Source organism: Aquarana catesbeiana, linkage group LG04 (assembly GCF_042186555.1).
Source record: "Aquarana catesbeiana isolate 2022-GZ linkage group LG04, ASM4218655v1, whole genome shotgun sequence".
Taxonomy (NCBI): domain Eukaryota; kingdom Metazoa; phylum Chordata; class Amphibia; order Anura; family Ranidae; genus Aquarana; species Aquarana catesbeiana.
In genome coordinates this window covers 15,400,789-15,422,353 of record NC_133327.1, presented here as the reverse complement: position 1 = coordinate 15,422,353, position 21,565 = coordinate 15,400,789, and the positions used below count along the sequence as shown (strand labels likewise).

At 44.8% G+C, this 21,565-nt stretch overlaps 1 protein-coding gene across 2 annotated transcripts in view; it reads right to left on the bottom strand.

Annotated features, from left to right (window-relative positions):
• The window catches only part of FZD3 (frizzled class receptor 3), a 118,583-nt gene that overhangs the window by 70,045 nt on the left and 26,973 nt on the right, over nt 1-21,565 (bottom strand). The gene's annotated exons all lie outside the window — the stretch shown is intronic.

The window sequence follows — 21,565 nt, the reverse complement described above, 5'->3', positions numbered from 1 at the left end:
TTTCAGGTCCGAAGTTTTGCCTGAATTCGGAGCCTAAGACCCTTCAGCTGGGCGCTGCGCAGCTGCCCCGGAGATGTGTGTACTGGGCTCCATTGAGAGGCAGTCAACACTCTCCTGTCATGCGAATTGGATACGGGGAAACCCTCATCCAAATTCGCATAAGTGTGAGCCCAGCCTCAATGTTTTCTGGAAGCAGAGGCCCTGGAGAATAAAACGGTGGCTGTTGGAATTTTTTTTTAGGCCTCATGATATTTGTGCAGCTGTTTTATAAAACATGCTGGTGTGGGCTTTAGGCCGGGTTCACACCTATGCGAATTTCTCCGCATCCGATTCGCATAGCAGGAGAATATGACTGGCTCGCTACGGCTGCAGAGCGCACTGCACTGTGCGTCTTTGGCTCCGTTTCAGGGCCGAATTCAGACATAGATTCGTCCCTGATTCGTCCCTGAAACGGGGTAAAAAGACGCACAGTGCTCCTGTGCGATCTGCAACTGTTTCCAGTGTGAACCCGGCCTTAAGGGGGTTAAAAAAGGCAGTGAGAAGGCGATATAACACCTCCTCGCTGCCTATCAAATGCCCTTTGACTAGTGATCGAAATGCGGATCACGCTTCAAAGGGCACTGCGTGCGTAAACAAGCCCTCAAATTGATTATCTGCAAAGCCTTTTAAAGTGTCTATTATGAACAACTATTGGTTTCTTAGTTTCATGGGTGTGCGCAATTTTTAGGGTTGACATATATTTGGTATTTACGCGATGCAACCTCATATTTTAGATTTAAAAAAATACAATAAAAAAATGGATGATAGATTGTATTTGTGTGCCCTAAAATGTATTTGATTTTCTTTTACTGAAATTACGCAGTTTAAAAACAACAGCGCAATTATCGTGCGACATAAAACAGTACATCTACCACCATTTTATTCTCCAGGGTCTCGGCTATCAGAAAATATACTATGTTTTGGGGGTTTTAAAGTAATCTTTAGGCCTTAAATGGGCATGTTTTGAGCAAAAAAAAAATTGGCAGCAAGAGGGCTAGGCCTCTTACACACAGGGCCGTTCAGGTGCAGTGTGTCCCTTTTAGCGTTTGCTCACATGCGAGTTCGAGGAAGTGGTAGAACCTTGTGGTTGAGACCCGCTTTTACCCCCCTAACCTCTACCCCTTTTAGCTGGGGATATACACATGCATCCTACTGTGGCCGCGGCAAGAATGATACTTTTCAGTGCTGAGCTCAGGGAGAAAAAGCATGTGAAGGGGGTTTAAATCAGAGAAAGAGCTCACTCCTGTGATGGTGGCGGTGAACAGTGAGGCTCGGTTCACACAGGGGCAACACGACTCTGGCCGCGACTTTGCGAGGCGACCTGGACATGACCTGAGGGCGACACCACAGCGCGACTTGGGGCGACTTACAAGGCGACTTCAAGTCGCCTCCAGGACAGGCGACTTTCCAGTGGCCAATCAAACAACAATCAGCTCTGTGGGAGGGAGGGGTTTGCTTGAGAAAACCATCTTCTCTTCCTGTATTGTTGCTTCAGTTACACGATCCGACTTTGGAGGTGACTTCCATTGAAATCAATGGGTACAAGTCGCCTAGAAGTCGGATTGAAGTAGTACAGGAACCTTTTCTGAAGTCGGAGCGACTTCAGTAGCGTACATTAAGATGGAATTTCTGATGTCAAGCGACTTGGGGCGACTTGAGGTCTGACAAGTCGGATCCCAAGTCGCGGTAGTGTGAACCGGCACTAATAGCTGGACCTCACTTAGCAATGTCCTGCGAGTATTCCAATCAGGCTTCAGGAGGTACATAAATGGCCTACACCTATAGAAAGGGCGCTATTCAATCTAATGCTGGCCATACACTATACGAAAAATCAGCCGAACCCATTTTCAAAAAGCGGACATGGAGAGCAAATGATAGTGCCATCATGTAATGACCGATAAATCATTCAGTGGACATAAATTAATCAATTTTTTGTTCGTTTTTTTCACATATACCTAGGGCAAACAGTTCGGACGGGAATCACTTTAACCTTTCTATCGTTCGTTCGGTGGAAAATTTCCAAACTTGGGACGTTTTTAAGCCAAAAAAAAAAAACGCCCCAACGATTATTGATTTTGTGCCCGTTAACTGGCCAAAAAAACAAAAGAACTGGTCAAATGACCGAATTTCGGACGATTATTTGTATAGTGTATGGCCAGCATTAGTCAGAGCTGCACAGTTGGATTTCATCTACAAACGCCCCTTATCTGCATAGGCAATTTGTTTGGTAAAGGTGAACCAACCCTTTAAAAATAATCTGGGTTGGTTGCTATGAGTTACCGTGCTGCACCATTTAACAAACAAGGCCATTAGGCTGCAACATTCCTGGTAGAAATTCCTAACCTCTCATCTTGAATCTACACTAAAAAGCCTAAAACAAAAACCTCAATGAATCCAATGCGTAGTGTGTTATTTTACCTCAGACCCCTGACTAATTTTTAGCACTTCCCTAAAAGATGTTAAAACAGCGAGGAAACAAATTTGCGCGTTGTGCATCAAAATAGGAAAAAATGACGGCGATACAGAAACCTGGCAGGCAGTTTTGTGTTTCTCGACGCCTAAACCCTGTATGCTTTTTGTCTGAGGTAAAAAATGAAATAAAAGAAGTGGAACAAAAACGGCAAGGGAAGTTTTTTTGGTCTGGATCTCCAATGGTGGACCTGCCACATAGATGAGGGGGTGAGGAGCCTGCCCTGGGCGTTCAGACTGACATTAACGGGGGCTCTTTGTCCTCCATTCACGGCCTTCCTCCTCCTCCCTCCTTTTTTACATTTTTATCTGGGTAGCCATGGGAACCTCCCGCGGCCGCCCCTTCAAGCGTTTCCAGCCGTCCAAAGCCCAGCCGGGGGTGTGAAAAGGGTACCGAGTCAAAGGCCAGATTTGCCTCCTCGCAATCCGAATGCCAACTTTTGTCAGGCCACAATAGGCCCGGTTGCCATGGCAACCATTTTGTGTGAGGAGGATTTCACTCACAATGGGGTTCCCATTAAGAAGCTGCGAGTTCCAGTCATTTTCTATAAAACCAGCGAGGGGGGGAGAAGGGTGGAAAGAGATATTTGTGGGGTCTCGTTAGAGGGCCTGTCCGCCCAAAATTCAGGTTTTTAGTACTGAGGAAATAAACGTATACGGACCTTTTCCTTGGGGTTAGGGCAGCCCTTACCCCACCTATGAAAAAATGATCCACAGAGGAGGGCAAGTGACAGGCAGCTTGGAGGTGAAATGTTTCCTTCCTCACCGTTTGTTGTAACACTGAAAAAGGCGGACCACCACGTTGCATTGCACGCAGTTTCGACGCAGAACCGTTCAGTTGAATGGGACCTGTTTTTGTTTATGCTGAAGCAGATATAAAACCCTGGGCAGCTGCCTGTCATTGTTTGGGCCTCATTCACACGGCTGTACTACGGCATACACCGGTGCAATGGCCGCGTTTACCCATATAGAGACGCACAGGTGTTCCGCGCATTCCTGTGGAGGCAGTCCAATTCAGGCAGTGTGCGTTCAAGGCTGTGCATCCGTATCGATATCAAATTGGGAGCAGCCGCCACATCCACATTGACATAAATTAGAATGACGGCAAATAAAAAGAGAAAAAAAAATTCCTTCCTGCTTTGACCCCAAAGACGAATGAAAATTCTTAACACAAAAAATTTTAAACAAAAATCTATATGTGTATGGGCCACATAAGTCTAAAGCCCCATACACACAGGCCGAACATCACGTGGTATCGGCCCAATCTAATAGAGACTGGCCAACACCTGGTCCATGTGTACGAGGCATGACCAAAAAAGGTCTGCCGATCGGTATTCGATCAGCGCTCGCGTTTGTGCATATTTACATGCATTTGAATGCGTTGCGCTGAAAAAAAAAAAAAAAGGGGTGCAGGCCGTACTTTTTTTTAGCACTGGGCAAAGGCAAAGCAGGTGTGAACTGCATTCATAGCAAACTTTTTTTTTTGTTGGTTGCCATGTGTTTGAATGCGCTCACAAACGCACCCCAGCGCATCTGGTGTGGATGAAATCTAAGGGTTCATTCCCACCAGGTACACCCTAAGGGTTCATTCACACCAGATGCACCCTAAGGGTTCGTTCACACCAGATGCACCATAAAAGGTTCATTCATACCAGATGCACCCCAAGGGTTCATTCACACCAGATGCACCCCAAGGGTTCATTCACACCAGATGCACCCCAAGGGCTCATTCACACCAGATGCACCCTAAGGGCTCATTCACACCAGATGCACCCCAAGGGTTCATTCACACCAGATGCACCCCAAGGGTTCATTCACACCAGATGCACCCCAAGGGCTCATTCACACCAGATGCACCCCAGAGGGTTCATTCACACCAGATGCACCCTAAGGGCTCATTCACACCAGATGCACCCCAAGGGTTCATTCACACCAGATGCACTCTAAGGGTTCATTCACCCCAGATGCACCCTAAGGGTTCATTCACACCAGATACACCCTAAGGGTTTGTTCACACCAGATACACCATCAAAGGTTCATTTACACCAGATGCACCCTAAGGGTTCATTCACACCAGATACACCCCAAGGGTTCATTCACACCAGATGCACTCTAAGGGTTCATTCACACCAGATACACCCGAAGGGTTCATTCACACCAGATACACCCGAAGGGTTCATTCACACCAGATGCACCCGAAGGGCTCATTCACACCAGATGCACCCTAAGGGTTCATTCACACCAGTGCACCGTAATGGCCCGTACACACGATCCGAATATCGCATGAAAACTGATGTCCGAGGAAGAATCGTACGATTTTCGGATCGTGTGTACACTACTTTCAAGAGCCAATCATGACAGTTCATCTGATATTATTCGATCGGACAAACACGGAAATTTTCCTCGTACGATACCGGATCGTACGATTTTCGTTTAGTCAGTATAGTTGTTGTCTACAAATACAATACAAATACATTACAACACATGACATCACTTCCGAATTTTTTTTCTGTCGTACGAGAATTTTCGTGACCTTAGTTACCTATTCAATTTCTACTTGCGACTATTAAGCAAAAAAAGTCGTACAATCTGTCGTACGATATTCGGATCGTGTGTACGGGCCATAAGGGTTCATTCACACCAGATGCACCCTAAGGCCGGCTATACACGATACAAATCTCGTTCAGCATGGACCGGCCGAGATTCAAACCGTTAACGGGCACAGGCTGAATGTACCAAGTTGAACAATCAACCAGTTTGCTGGATTTTTTTACGATTATCACTAGTGGCAGCTAAAGCTGCTAGCAATAATCCCTGTCTTCTGTCAATTCCCCTGTCTGTGTTGAAGTGGGAACTGTGCGAATTATCTTCCTGAAACTCGTGGTTGCAGCAAAAAAAAATTGCGCCATGTATGGCCAGAGTTTATTCACACCCATACATTGGGGTGCGTTTCTGAATGCATTCCCAACGCATGGCAAAAAAAATAATGTTTTCCTATGTATGCAGTTCACACCAATATGTTGCGTTACATTTGCCCAGAGTAGAAAAAAACAAAAACGAAAAAACATCACGCACTACCTTTTTTTGTGCATTGCATTCAAATGCATGCAAATATGCATAAAAAAAAAAAAAAAAAACAAACAGGCAAAAAAAGGCAAAAAAACCAAAACGCAACGCTTAACAAATGCACGCCAACACATTACAGTGCGTCGCAAAAAAAAATGCAATGCGAATGCGTTGTGTGAATGAGCCTTTCGATTTACCAAAACAATGTAATATGAGGACCTACCTCATCTGACCAATTGATTTATATCCAATCAGACAGGCCCAGACAGGACATTGTACGATTCGATTGTAACAAGTGTGATCATATGAAAAATATCAGTTTATGAAAAGGAATCTGTAATTCAGCAGTGCAAACAAAGCGATCCTTTGCATCCAACTGTCTAAAAGCGATAAACCTTATGTAATCTTCTATATAAATAAGTCAATATTTGCTCATTGACCGCAATGTTACAAATGTAAACCCAGAAGCACGCAATTCTGTCTTTAGAAAGAAGAAAAAAAAATGTTTTGTCACGCAGAGAGGCAATACCAGAGACGGGGACTCTTCTGCTACAACCGCCCTGAAAAGGTTAATATTTGTTCATTTCAGAACACGCCCCACGCAGTGTATTTCATGATCGGAGAAGTGTTTGAGTTTTGTTTGCATTCCCCCCCCCCCCCCCAAAAAAAAAAAAAAAAGGAAAGCGTGCAAATAGCCGACCCGCATAGCTGCCAGTCACTCCTGACATCTAGGGACAGTGGCATAGCTGGAGGATTTGTCCCTAGAATCCCCCCCCCCAATTCTATGTAGTAGTAAATTTCCCATTTAATCATTCAATTCCACTTAAAACACATACACCTGGATGGTTCTCCACCAGAGAATGTGAAAGTTGCATTCTCTGCTTTATACGGGTGTCATAAACCATTGCCATTTTTTTCACCTGCCTTTGCATCTTGGTGTTGCTGCTCTCCTGCAACCTTTTTCAGCCATTTCCCATATGAATGCATGCCTTTCGAAATAGACCTCACAGTGTGTGAAAAATAAATAAAAAGGTTACTCAATAAGGGTTTAGCTCTACGTTAAAATTTCCCATGGACGTGACAAATATTTCAAGAGTGAGCACAAGCCCGTTAATGCACAATGCAAAGAAGCAAGGTGGGTTATATATGAGAATTGTAAAAAATTTAATCTAAAATTATTATATAAATTGTAGAATGGTTTTCTTGCTTCTAAGTGTGTTCATGACAGCAAACAATAGAGCCCTGTGTGTGTTACCAATATCAACGAAAATTATAATATGTATAAACCTAAGTGAGCAGAGGACAGCCATAACAATTCTTCTGCATTTGGTCCTTGTGGATAAGTATAACTCTTACTGCTATAGATGCCTTCACCAATTTAACACCGTGAAAGTCACTTCAATGTCAAATGATAACATATTATCAGTCCAAAATGACTGCTCGATTCATGCAGGTTTTGCTTTCCCATACAAGTTTAGGATAATGCAACACAGATCAACTGCAGGTCAGAAGGTGGTCTACTACAGGTCAGAAGGTGGTCTACTGCAGTTTAGAAAAAAAGTCTACTAGAGGTCAAAAGGATGTCTACTGCAGATTAGCAGAAGGCCTAACACAGGTCAGAAGGAGGCGTCCTGTAGGTCAGAAGGAGGATATCTACTAAAGACCAGACGGAGGTCTGCTGCAGATCGGAAGACGGTCAACTGCAGATCAGAAGAAGATCTACCGCAGGTCAGAAGGAGATCTACTGCAGGTCAGCAGGAAGTCTACTGCAGGTCAGAAGGAGATCTACTGCAGGTCAGAAGGCAGTCAAGTTCAGGTCAGAAGGCGGTCAGCTGAAAATCAAGGGGTCTGCTGTAGATCAGAAAGAGATCAACTGCAGGGCATAAGGAGGTCAACTGCAGATCAGAAGAACTTTAGCTGCAAATCAGGAGGTCTACTGTAGATCAGAAAGAGATCAACTGCAGGGCAGAAGGTGGTGAACTGCAGATCAGAAGGTGGTCTACTGTAGATCAGAAAAGATCAACTGCAGGGCAGAAGGAGGTCAACTGCAGATCAGGAGGAGCACTGCATGTCAAATGCACCTGTCAATGAATTCAGAATGATCTCAGAAGCATCTCAAACTGATGTCATCAACCAAAGTCCATACACACAAGCCCTTAGGCTAGCTGCTGACATAAAAGTTAACGTGGACATGCAGACACTATTGGATCGCCTTCATGGATGTGTCTCCAGTAGTCCTGCCATGAATATAAATGGTCACCGTAGGGTTAGGGCAAGAGCTCAAACTCTGCAGATCCTGGCTCTCTAAGGTAGAACAATAGCAATTAGAAAATGCTCTGCTCCCGCTGAGGAATCGGTTAGTAGGTGCTAGCCTACCCCAAACACAACAACATCATCTAATCTCTGCTGTTAATGGTTGTCAATAGACATGGGGACAATCACTCAAAAACCCTGTCTGACCTCCATTGTACTGTTGATGGTTTGTGGTGCCCCTACCCCTCTCATAACTATCTCACAAGGTCTTTTGGTCCCCCTTTGGCTATAAACAAAACACAAAAGTCTCATTAAAAGTCCAATTTATAGCCAAAACTTGATCAGAACCCATGCTAAGGTGCCTGGACCATGCTCTCATGTCCCATAATTCATAGGAGGTCTAGGGCTAGTTTGTTAGAACCTTCAGACTTATGTTTTTTCCCCCCTTTTTATTGAGTTTTTAAAGTGGTGTACAAGAACATACGTCAAAAAAGCCAGGAACAAAAACACACAACAAAATACACCAGGATTCAGACTTCTGAAAATTGTTGCTAATGCCCTTGTTTTTGCTTGAAGATCTGAAAATCATCCATCTACCATATACAGACAAGATGAAGATTGCGGAAATCAGCCCTTTTGTAACTGTCCATCAGCTCTAATCTAATAGAATGTACGGCAGACTAAAAAAAAAATATGACTAATTTGTCCGTCTGATTCACAAGTGAAGGGTTTAGGATGGAGCCGTCTACTTATAGCATTATTCTTAAGCTTTGAGGAGACCAGAGACCGGGTCTGATGTTTGCAGATACAGAGCAGGTTTGGTCACCTTGGCCCCCTGAGCCATTTACCCGCAGCTTTGGTCTTTGCATGACCTGTGAGACGTCTGGGACGGGTGTCGGCCTTGTCCTCGTCTCCACTCCTATCCATCACCACATCATGATACTTATCTGCATCGCCCCTGGGGTGTATGTGTAAACAAGCCATAATCACACTGTAAAGGGGCTACTTTGTAGTAAAGATACACTTGAAAGCAAAGCCACTATGTCCCTTCATTAGCAGGTGTTTCTGTATACAAGGTGTTTAGCAATTACAGAAATTGTAGTGTAGAGATGATGATCAGATACTAATGGAATCCACAAACTGCTATTTACACCCTGTCTGGGACCTGAACTAGTAAAATAAACACAAACAAAAAAATAAGTTGTAAACTAAATCTAGCAGTAGTTAGTCACATTCAGTCTATTAACAAGAACCTGCATAGTTGAATGTCACTAACTACTACTAGATACACCATGACCTGGATAGACAAGAACCTTTGCAGACATTATAAACAAAAATACTTATTGTGTTTGTGGATATGTATACAAAGAAACAAGCTGAGGCTGCCCAGATATACGTGAGACGGGTTATTTGGTGGGATCCGGTGATGACGTCATGTCTATAGGAGCAAGTAACCTTGCCTGAGGGCCACTGTCTACAGGAGCCATCCACTGAGCAGATTAGAAAAATGTGTAATCCTCCTAGGACATAAGCAGCACTTGAAAAGTCTCCCAGCGCTGCTCATCTCTTCTGCTCTCTATAGGAACAAAGATGGCGTCTAGCCAAGTGGAGCTGCCGTGTTGCCATGCTTGACAGTTCTCTCAAGCGATGCAAGAATCAAGAACATAGCTTGTGATTACCAAGATGGCTACCTTGAAGTAAACCTGTGCATTGCTCATGTAGGTCAAAGCTCTTGGTTCACTTTAATAGCAACCCCTGCAGCAGCTTATAATTGCCTTCCCTTAATCTTCCCACCGTTTCGTTCTATCCACCAAAAGCAAAGACAAAAACCTAATATTGGTATGGGGCAGCATGTGACCTACTCCCATGGAAGCGTTTTATTGGCGATTGGCTATTTATTTTAAGATTATTTAAAGTTTTTTAGCAAAATACAAAATACAGCATATACAGTATAAGGATACTATTCAAAAACTAAATCAACATGTCTTCAGGGAAAACTCCCTGTACAAAAAGTACTAGAAGGAAAAACAAAATGGCTACTCTGGAACATAACAATTAACTGCAAGAGGGTTCCCAACCACAAAGAAAGCAGGGGCCCCCATCTTCCACCATCAGGGTTTGCCTTCCACTTATATATAAAGCTATAATTCTGGGTCTCTGGAGTAGAAGAAAAAAAAGAAAAAAAAGGGAAGAAGGTGGGGAAGTTGGAGGATAGGAAAAGTGCAAGCAGGTGCTTGACCCTAGGGGTCCCATATAACTGCCTTTGCAGGCAGAGGCAGCTTTCCAGAATGTATCCATCAAAGCACCAAGAGAGTGGGCTATAAGCTGACCAGTTAGGTGGCGAGGTCTGCGATATAACTAGCGGAAAAAGTATATCGTTGGTTGGGTCCAGTAAAACCATGTTTTGCAAAACTTCTCTCTGATTAGCAGAGGCAAGGATATCTTCCATTCTGTGAATGTCCTCAGTTTTGTGTAATCAAACACTTATCCTGGGATCAATAGGTTGCTTCCAGAAAAGTGGGATGCAGGTCTTGAATTGTAGGTCACCTCTTATAACGTTTGTATGTAGTGGCAGCCGCTCATTTAGGGCGCAGGGGCACCACCCCCCTAATCCATGTGTCTGGCCCCTAATTTACATGCAGCATGCTGGGATTTCAATGGGGTTTTCTTTTTTTGAAGCAGTGGCGGCTGGCTGGGTGGGGGCCACGGGCCAACCCGAGGAGAATTTAGCACCAGCTGCCACTGTTTGGATGACATAGGAGTTAAGTGAAGTAGATAGGCTGCCGGATCGTCCCCCAATTGAACATCAGTGAGTTTGAATATGAGGTCACGGACCTTGTGGCAGAAGGGCTTTAGAACCGATAAATACACATGTTCGCCAGCACAACATGGATCTTCAATTGCAGTCCACTTTTATTGCAGAGAGATCACATCACAACAGAATAAGTGCAATGTTTCGAACCCACGCAGGACTCCTTTGTCAGGCATACGAGGGCTTCAGAACCGGACAACTCCAGAACATATGGGAGGTATGTGCCCTAATGCTGGGATCAGCGCCAGCACAAGGAGGGTGTGCTCGGAAACATTTTATGTAGAATCAAAGGCAACCTGAATCAGAGTGTTAAGATTTTGAAGCCCGTTACTTGGACAGACTTGGAAAGAGATGCACTGTGAGCAAAAACGCATCATGCGTGTCTTCTGTTTTTGTGCAAAAACTGGTCCCGAAGTCAGACTCCAATTTCGCAGTGTAGGGTGGGTCTACGTGGTCCAACGGGGGAGAAAATAACTTATAGGACAAAGATAGGCTGTGTCAAATTGGGGAGGATAAGTGTATAACTGTTAATTTCCTCACTTAACGGAGTTTCAAGTGTCCGTTTTCCCCAGCTTTACAAAAAATGACTTCGTTGGAGTACTTTCCAAAATGGCAAAGGTAAGCACCCACACGGGAACAGGAATAGGATTCTCGTTCCCAACACTAGATTACGTACTTTGCCAAGAAAAATTTTGCAAGTTAATATTGAATAATGCTTGACGTCCAAAAGATATGCACGCACATTGTCTGCAGTCATTCAAGTAATATAAGATGGCATAATCGACACTGAAATCCTTCCCGTCCCACAAATTTATTTTTCTGCCGTCTACCCAATCATTTGGGTAATTATTCTTACATGGCGGTCAACTTGTGGAATTACGGCAATGATTTTGGATGGAGTAGTGGGAAGGTTTGGAACCCCTTTTGAGTTTTTTACGCACGTTGGTGTGCTACCATTCTGAATGGTACTTGAACGTACCATCTCAGCGCACTTGCATTGTAGGTCAATGCAACTCAACGAGTTGTTTTGGGGTACAGGGATACCTGGGGGCATAGGTGATTGTACCCCATACACCCAAACTAATGTACCAGAGAAAAAATACAGACCGGCCAGAAAAACTGAACCTGCCAATCCACTGGCCAAAGGAAGTCGGGACAGGTCAGAAGTGTTTACAGACATACGATCCAATATAATCTGGAAATGTTATCTGACATCTGCAGGCACCTTTACTTAGGTTTGTCTCCATATTCCTAGCACACAGCCCTACGATGACCGGTTACCAGGCTTTGATGCCCCCTCCCTTGCTCCAGGACACTTGTCCAGTTTCTGCTACTTGTGTCATTCAGGGTGGGCTAGGCTCAGATCTGTGATAATAAACTACAATGAATTAGCACGGGACAAGACGGAAAAGTTATACAGCAGGTGAAATTTCTGAACAGCCATCCTCCCACTTGATTTACAGGTCAGGCTGGACATTTTATAGCCTTGACTTTTACCTGGGGCTGTTGATACAACAAACACTTCTACTGTAGGATGAAGGTGATGGTGGCTCTAGGGAAGTTGGGCATCTGCAAATCTGGGAGCAATTACAAATACAACAGGCTATTCAGAGATGATTATCAGTCACTGGAAAGACTTGCAGGAGTGACAAATTTTAAAGGGTAGGTGACGGAAACGATACCAATGTTTATGGAGATAATTGCCACACTCTCTGTGAAAGGACAGGGGAATGATAATGGTGACCTTTCAAAATATTAAAAGGGTTACAAAAAAAGTCTGCTGGGCTTTTTATGTCTCTTGGGACTGGCTTAAAAGGTTATTAAACCCTTGAAAAAAAAAAAAAAAAGTATATATTAGCATCTTGTGTTTGCAGGACTCTCGCAACAAAATCAATGCCCCTCTAGGGTGGTTATGCTGCCATGGATGGTCTTCCTGGAGCCACCCTGAAGAGACAGTTCCTGGAAGTTCCCAGGGTTTGTGAGAGAGGACCAGCTGAAGTTCCATTAGATCTGTCCTGCATGGGCAAAGCTCAGATTCAGTCGTGTAAAGGCCATACATGGGCCATCAGAAGATTTAACGCGCTGAATGACACCCAACATTTTTGGTACATACAGTAAATTATCACCAATGGCAAATAGTTTGCATAATTTTTCAGCTAGCTGGAAATCAATTCTTTGCAATTCATCAATATCAAACAATATTATCAATACAAGCAATGGTTTAGTTTAGAGCAGTGGTCTTCAAGCTGTGGGTCAGTTGTAGCCCTTTGCTTGCCTTTATCTGGCCCTTGGGGCACTATTCCTCCCACTGACACCAAAGACGAGGCACTATTTTTTTCACTGACACCAACAATGGGGCACTATACCCAACACTACTACCAATAACGGGGCGCTATTCTTTCCACTGACACCCATGATGGGGCATTATACCTACCACTACTACCAATGATGGGGCACTAATCCTTACACTGACACCAATGATGGGGCACTGATCCTCCCACTAGCACCAACGATGGGGCACTATACCTACCACCACTACCAATGATGGGGCACTATTCCTCCCACTGACACCAACGATGGGGTACTATTCCTCCCACTAATACCAATGATGGGGCACCATTCCTGCTCCTACTGGCCACAGGTGCTACGTAACTTATTTACTCCCACTGACCACGATTCGGTCCCCCTAAAGTCTGAAGGACATTAAATTAGCCCTTTATTTGGGTAGTTTGGAAAGCCCTGATTTGAAGGACAGGACAAGAGGCCTAATTTTAAATATATCAAAAGATGGACAAATTAATATGGAATTCAAAAGCCATTCTGTCCAATCATGGAGCCAGAACTAAAGCAGCACTTCTCCACCAGGGTTCCACGGAGATCCAGAGGTTACTAGGGGTTTCTTGAGCTGCAGTTGATTGACCTCCAAATTGATGGTTCTTCCATAGTTCAGGGGTCAATGCCACTTGACAAAAACAGCTGCAGGACACCAATGGTCTCTTTAACTGTCTGTAAGGGTGGCATTCTGACCACCACTGGAGGGAATTCTTTCAAAAGGCCACCAATGCATTTTTTTCCCACTGACCATTAATTGGTTTTAGCGGGGGGTTAACCTAGACCTAAAAACTATGTCAGGGGTTCCTCTGGAGTACAAAGTTTGAGAAGGGCTGAACTAGAAAAAAAACACCAAAAGTTAGGTACCACCTGTAATATTTAAAGGAGTTACCTGGCTCATGGGATTTGTCTAGCCCTGATATAAATATAATATTGTGCATGGCGTTTGGAGTCTAATTAATGTACACAAGTGCCATAAAAGTATTTAAGAGGGGGAGGGTGGCACTGGGCAGATACGGCCAATAAATAGGATGGAATTAGCCGAATGTCCCTTGTGTCGGAGAAAGTGATGCTTAAAGTAGTGAAGGTTTTTTCCCTCGCAGTGAAAGCCATGTATGGCTAGAGGATGAGCGGGGAGGAAGGAGGCCTTTGTTTTGCACCTTTCTTTCAGGATGGATAGAGAAGGCAGCCCTGCTGTGCCTAGTCAGAGGTCTCCGTGTCATTGTGAGATGGGAGAATGGGGTATTGTGTCCCCCCCTCCCAGCATTCCCTAGTTCAATAAGTTGCTCCATTGTTCCTCTTCGTGATCAATGCCCTGAGTTGTGCTGAAATCTCCGGAGCTGAGCTGCATCCAACAGAGAGATCAGAGCCATTGTCCGAGCTAATCTGCTCCTTGGGATTCTTTATCTCGATCAATGAATGAAAGGCTTCACCTACACCAATCCAATTCTAGATCCATAAGGAAAATCTCCTTCACTCTATCTTTATATACCCATGTGGTGAACAGAAAAGTGTGGCATGCAGCATTTTTGATGGCTCGGGGGCCCATGGGCTTCATCAAAAAAAGTTCCATGGCACACCACGCACTGGTGCGTACAGGCCCAAATAGAAATCCCAGATGGTACCGGCCAAAACCTAAAAATACTTCTGCCCCAATTCATATCAAAGAACAAACATTTACCCAGATGAAGTAACTGGAGTGAAGATGATGAATTACAGCTCAGCATTCTATTTACTGGAATCTCTGAAAACTCCTTCACACGATACAAAGAAGAAAAAAAAGAGCAATTAATTATGTTCGGCGTGGTCACGCTAGCCTTTGTTATGCATCGACGAAGCAGCAAAACGCTAAATCCCTTTCTGACGAAAGAAAAAAGGAAAACAGCGCTGAGCTGGGCTTTACCAACTAAATCTACATTTCATTTAACACCGCCAGAAGGAAAACAAATGAGGCAACAAAATAATAATACTACACACATTTTTATCCCTCATTCACACTGGGCGTTATGGGTTTTCAACGCCACTGTCATTCCTGCGTTTCTATGCATTGTTAACCGTTACAAATGCACATATTTGTGGATGTTTTTGTTAAATAATGTGTTGGGGGAGGGGGTTAAAACGGAATCCTTCTGATATAATATAGTGTGATCTTATTTATATTTTTGCTCAAAAGGCAGAGTTGAAATTAAGGTTGATATAAAACTAGGGTTCTCCAAACTAGGAGGGCCACATCTGGCCTGCAGCTAGAGTAAGTGGCATAGCCTCAAAATACGATGGAGGATTCAGGTCAGCTGTCTATGGTCTCCGCTTCTGATGCAAGGGGGGCTCAGATCCTGGTGTAAGAGGGGACTCTGATGGGGATCCTGATGTAAGAGGGGGTTCTGATGGGGGAGCTGTTGTAAAGGAGGGCTCTGATGGGGACCTTGATGTAAGAGGGGGCTCTGATGGGGACCCTGATGTAAGAGGGGGCTCTGATGGGGACCCTGATGTAAGAGGGGGTTCTGATGGGGACCTTGATGTAAAAGGGGGTTCTGATGAGGACCCTGATGTAAAAGGGGGTTCTGATGAGGACCCTGATGTAAAAGGGGGCTCTGATGGGGACCCTGATGTAAGAGGGGGCTCTGATGGGGATCCTGATGTAAGGGGGTTCTGATGGGGGACCTGTTGTAAATGATGGCTCTGATGGGGACCTTGATGTAAGTGGGGGTTCTTATGCAGACTCTGGTGTAAAGGAAATTTTGATAGGGTCCCTTTAAATATGTGGTAAGAGATGACATAGTGAGCACCCTTCACCCTTGCCCTTTATCTATAAAGGCTTGGATCTTACAGTATCTGCATGGGGTTTGTACATTCTCCAGATGCTTGTGTGGGTACCCTGTGGTTACTCCAGATTCCACTCACAATACCCAAAATATCACTAGTAGTTTAATTGGCTTCTGATAGATGGATGGATGGATGGATGGATGGATGGATGGATGGATAGATAGACACACACACACGGCTGCCCAGGCCTTATTAGGGAAGCAGGGGGGCCTTGGCCTGTCCCCCCCTGTGGCCAACCATGACCTGCCTGTCCCCCTGTGGCCAACCATGACCAGCCTGTCCCCCCCGTGGCCAACCATGACCAGCCTGTCCCCCCGTGGCCAACCATGACCAGCCTGTCCCCCCGTGGCCAACCATGACCTGCCTGTCCCCCCGTGGCCAACCATGACCTGCCTGTCCCCCCGTGGCCAACCATCACCTGCCTGTCCCCCCGTGGCCAACCATGACCTGCCTGTCTCCCCGTGGCCAACCATGACCTGCCAGTGTCCCATGGCCAACCATGTCCTGTCTGTCTTCCATGGCCTGCCTAACTCCCATGATTTCTAATAGTAGTCCTGCACATATACTGTACATACAAACATACATACACACAGACACACTAAAAGACAACCTAAGCGATGACGATGAGGAGGATTTACTAGTAAGGAAAATAATACCGCTGTCTGAAGCTCAACAATGACAACTGCAAAGCACTGAGTCAGATGAACCTCCTTCAGGTTGGATGTTTCAAAGAGTAGGTGATCGCTCTGGATACTACCATACACTCACTACATGCGCTTTACCTCTGCAGGGGTGCTATGATCTGGTGAGTGTGGAACTGAAAGGGAGCACGGAAGTTACTTCACTATTTGCACAAGATTTGTGGCTAAATATATGCACAAGATTTGTGGCTAACTATATCCACGAGTCACTTTGGATACCAGCACAAGTCACTTAGAATTTTGTTATTGGCTCTACAAAGACTGGACTTACTTTTTTAGATTTTTTTGCACATGTATTTTTTTTTTCTGTGAGGAACATTTAGGGTGAATTTTTTTCTGATGAATTTTGGTGATTAATTTTCTGGATGCAATTTTCTCATATTGGATTTTGTATATCGATTTTCACATTTTTTACCTTTACGGTACTGGTTGGAACCTATACACAACTCTGTAACCAAACAATTAATAGAGCACTAAATATATACACCTCTTTGGTATAGGATATAGGGTGAGAACCCTTTTAAATACACTAGATTCACACATTGACATATCTCACGGCTTGTTACTTGGTAAATTGCACTCTCACCTGAGAAGAGTGACTCACCCAGGAGGTTCACTCTTCAGGCGACGGGCAGCGCCACTCACCCCTATACTTGCATATATATTTTTACACACTGTTGGTGCCCCCATTTTGGAGCCCCCCCCCCCCCCCCCCCCCCAGGGGAGGTAGCAGCCCAGCCTACATCTAAGCGCGGAATCTACTAATTTGTACAATCTAAAAACAGGTCTTGTCTTTCTCCTGGATATAGTCAGCAGTCAGTGACAAGCACAGCTTGACAAACCAGATCAAACAAAAGGTCTGCGATGTTAAACGGTATGTATGTTTTCTATGATAACCTTTATGGCTCTCTTTTGAAGGAGGGACGTACAGCAGGTTTGAGCAGTATGGAGGGGAAAGCCTGAGGATGGTCAGACCATAAATCAATTTCTGTACCGCTTCAGGGTAACTGCCAAAAAAAAAAGAAAAAAAAAAAAAAAGGGGTCAGCATTTCATAGAGAGATCTCACAATTAGGATCCCCTCTGTCAATGATAGTCGCTGCAACATCGCCAATATCAGCTCCGCCATTAGGGCTACACTGAGGGACTGTATGTGAAGCATATTATCCCTGATGGGGTATGTGCGGATAGGTAGGATCTTCAGATCTTCCTTCAATAAAAATATATACCATATATGATTTTTTTTTTTTTTAAAAAGCATATTCACAAAGCAGGCAAAATTTGGGATCAGTCACATTTGTCACAGATTTGCTGACAGCTGCCCTGGGCCAAAGGGTTCCCCTTTCAAAGATTCCCGTGTACTGTACATGAAAGCCATCCACCCTTGTTGGGTCAATGTGTGCCTTCAGTGACAAAGGGCCCTTTAGATTAGTAAGTAAACCCAACTAATGTTATATCCATCCAGCCTAATCACCAAGTCAGGCCTCAGGTGGTACAGGGACTCGGTGACCCAGAACTTCCCATACACTGGTGTTTGATGTGAACCATTGGAACATGTCCATGCATCCAACACCTGGTTAATTCCATCCTGCTCAAGAGCGTAAGACCACACTACCAAGCCATCCTCTCACATCCACCTCTCATTGAAGGCTCAGGACTCTTCCCCCTCTGTCACACCCAGCTATACATTCACCGAGACGCAGGTGCAGGATTCTCCGATTTCCTTCCATCTGTTTCTATAGATCTCCACCCCTGGGAACGTCGAAGACAGAAACAGCCCTAAACAGAAGGTTACCATGAAGACGGGTTATCAAATCTTCTTTGTAACCCTTCACTTTAAGGCCCATTCAGGCCATGGCGTTGTGTTAAAGCACTTGCGTTATCTGCACATTACCATGCGTTTCACTAAGGCAGCCCATGTAAACGAATGGGCTTCCAATGCACCAGAGGTAAAGTTTCCCATTAGATTACTGCACGAATCTAAAATAAAAATATATTTACAAAGCAAGACTCAAGTAAGAATAAATGTACTTCTTGTATTTAGACAACATTTGCAAGAGATAACGTATCCTTGAATTGGTGATAAAATGTAGGGCAGTTGTTCTCATTCACCAAGCCATGGCCCACAACTGGGCTGCCTCCCTCCTACCCGGCCTTCAGCTAGCTGATAATCCCCTAACCTTCTTCATTGCCTCTCAGCTCCCATAGCTGCCAGCAGTTCCTCTCAACCTCCCACGGTGCCCTTAGTCCCCTTACCTCCCACAGTGTCCCAAGCCCCCTGCAGTGCCCCCCTAGTTTGCTGCAGAGTCTCTAGGCCCCCCCCCCCAAAGTACCTACAGCCTTTATCAGTGTACCACAATGTCCCTCCAATCCCTGCCGTGCACTTCATCCTCCTAAACAGACCTTCAGGCTCCCATAGTACCCCCAGCCTCCAAAAGTATCCCATAATAATGCCCCACCCTGTCCTTGTAGTGCACTGCAGTCTCTGGGGAGACCCCCCATTCCCCACACAGTTCCTCCAGCTCCCAACAGTGTCCCACAATGCCCCCCCCCCCCCAGTTCCTGCAATGCACTCCAGTCTGCCGGAGAGACCTCCAGCCCCCCACAGTACCCCCTTCCTCTAACAGTGTCTCACAATGCCCCCAGTCCCTGCAGTGCACTCCAGTCTGTTGGAAAGACCACCAACTCCCTATAGTACCCCCAGCCTTTAACAGTGTCCCCAAGTGCCCCCCAGTCCCTGGGACCTCTAGCCCCCTCTAGAGTCTCTATTCCCCACAGTTGCCTCCAGTTCCTTCCAAAAACCTCATCCGCTACAGGGCCACCAAGTCCCCTAGCCCCCATCCACCCACAGTGACATCCAGCCCCATCCAGAGCACTCCAGTATTTCAATATATATTTTGCTTTCCATACTGCTATTGCGGGAGCATAAAACATTTTTATTCCATAGGGGCATTGAAGGTTTTGGAAGAATCTACTGGGCCCTGGTCCCACTCAAAGTTGAGAACCACTGACGTAGTGAACAATGCATAGCTATGGAGTCAGCCCATAACTAAGATTCCATTTCTGGTGGACCCCTAGCTTGCCCAGCGTTCCCAATTCAAAAACTACAGAAACTTTCTGTCAAAAATCAGAAAACCTCAGTTCACAAATCAGATGGTGAGGACTCCTGGGAAACATCCAATAACACTGAGGTTCCAGACACCAAAATATTTTTTGATCCTGACTTCAAAGAGAAAGCCCCCATATACAGCGTTTACCAGTCAACAGTCCTCCAAGCTGGGAATGTCACTAGACGGGTTCTTTTAACTCTTTCATGGGTTTTCATGATGAGGGCTTCTGCATACAAAGAAAGACCGACCCTCTAGGTATCCCACAGGATCAGATGATACCTGGTCAACAATGTACTTGGTGGCTGATAAAATTAGAGGGGAGCCAAAAAAATGACTTTTCAACCCAAATTTGACATATATTGTATATTTGTGTGTCAACCTTTCAAAAAAGCTGAGAGTAATCGTAATCAAAATTGCAGTGCTAAACTCCAAAGAGAAAAATAAACAATCCATTCCTCCGATTTACACAGCTCTGTCACGCAGCAATAGGATTTACATGATTGTGTTATCTCTGAGCTGGCATCTCAGTCCAGGAAGTGGGATAGTGATCTTAGATGATGCCTGAACAAAGATGACACCATCCCTCTGGAAAGAAAAAGCAGATCGAGCTATTGTCAGGTGGACTAATGACTAATTTCTTCCTCTCAGATAAAAAAAACACTGACACCAATGGTCATTTTAGCTAGCTGTATAGCAAGTATTCTTCCCATTAACAAGCAATGTAAGGGGCATTCTTCTCACTGGCCTCCAATGTAAGGAGAGTTTTTCCCACTGATCACCAATGTAAGGACCATTATTCTCACTGACCACCAATGTAAGGGACATTCTTCCCACTGACCACCAATGTAAGGGACATTCTTCCCACTGACCACCAATGTAAGGGACATTCTTCCCACTGACCACCAATGTAAGGGACATTCTTCCCACTGACCACCAATGTAAGGGACATTCTTCCCACTGACCACCAATGTAAGGGACATTCTTCCCACTGACCACCAATGTAAGGGATATTCTTCCCACTGACCACCAATGTAAGGGACATTCTTCCCACTGACCACCAATGTAAGGGACATTCTTCCCACTGACCACCAATGTAAGGGACATTCTTCCCACTGACCACCAATGTAAGGGACATTCTTCCCACTGACCACCAATGTAAGGGACATTCTTCCCCCTGACCACCAATGTAAGGGACATTCTTCCCCCTGACCACCAATGTAAGGGACTTTCTTCCCACTGACCACCAATGTAAGGAGAATTTTTCCAACTAACCACAAAAATAAGGAACATGCTTCCCACTGACCTCAAATATAGGGAAAATTCTTTCCACTGGCCACCAATGTAAGGGACATTTCTTCCACTGACCTCGAATGTAAGGCACGTTCTTTCCATTGACCACCAATATAAGGAGAATTTTTCCCACTAACCTCATATAAGGAACGTTCTTTCCACTGACCTCAAATATAAGAATAATTTTTCCCCATTGACCACCAATGCAAGGAATATTCTTTACACTGATCTCCAATGTAAGGAACATTTTTCCCACTGATCACTAAAGTAAGGAACATTCTTCCCAATGACCACCAATGTAAGGGGCATTTTTCCCACTGACCACCAATGTAAGGGGCATTTTTCCCACTGACCACCAATGTAGGGAACATTCCTCCCACTGAACGCCAATGTAGGGAACATTCCTTCCACTAACCTCTGATGAAAGGAACATTCTTCCTATTGCCCTCCAATTAAAGGAACACTCTTCCCACTGATCACCAATGTAAGGGACATTCTTCCCACTGACCTCCATGTACCACAAGGTGTAGATATAGTAATTAGTAGCAGGGGTTCCCTGAGACTTGAAAGTGATTTTAAGGGTTCTCCCATATTAAAAAGGTTGGAGAAAGTCTAGCTTGAAATATAGGTCCAATTTAAGTGTTATGAATCAACAGGATACAAGCTGGACATT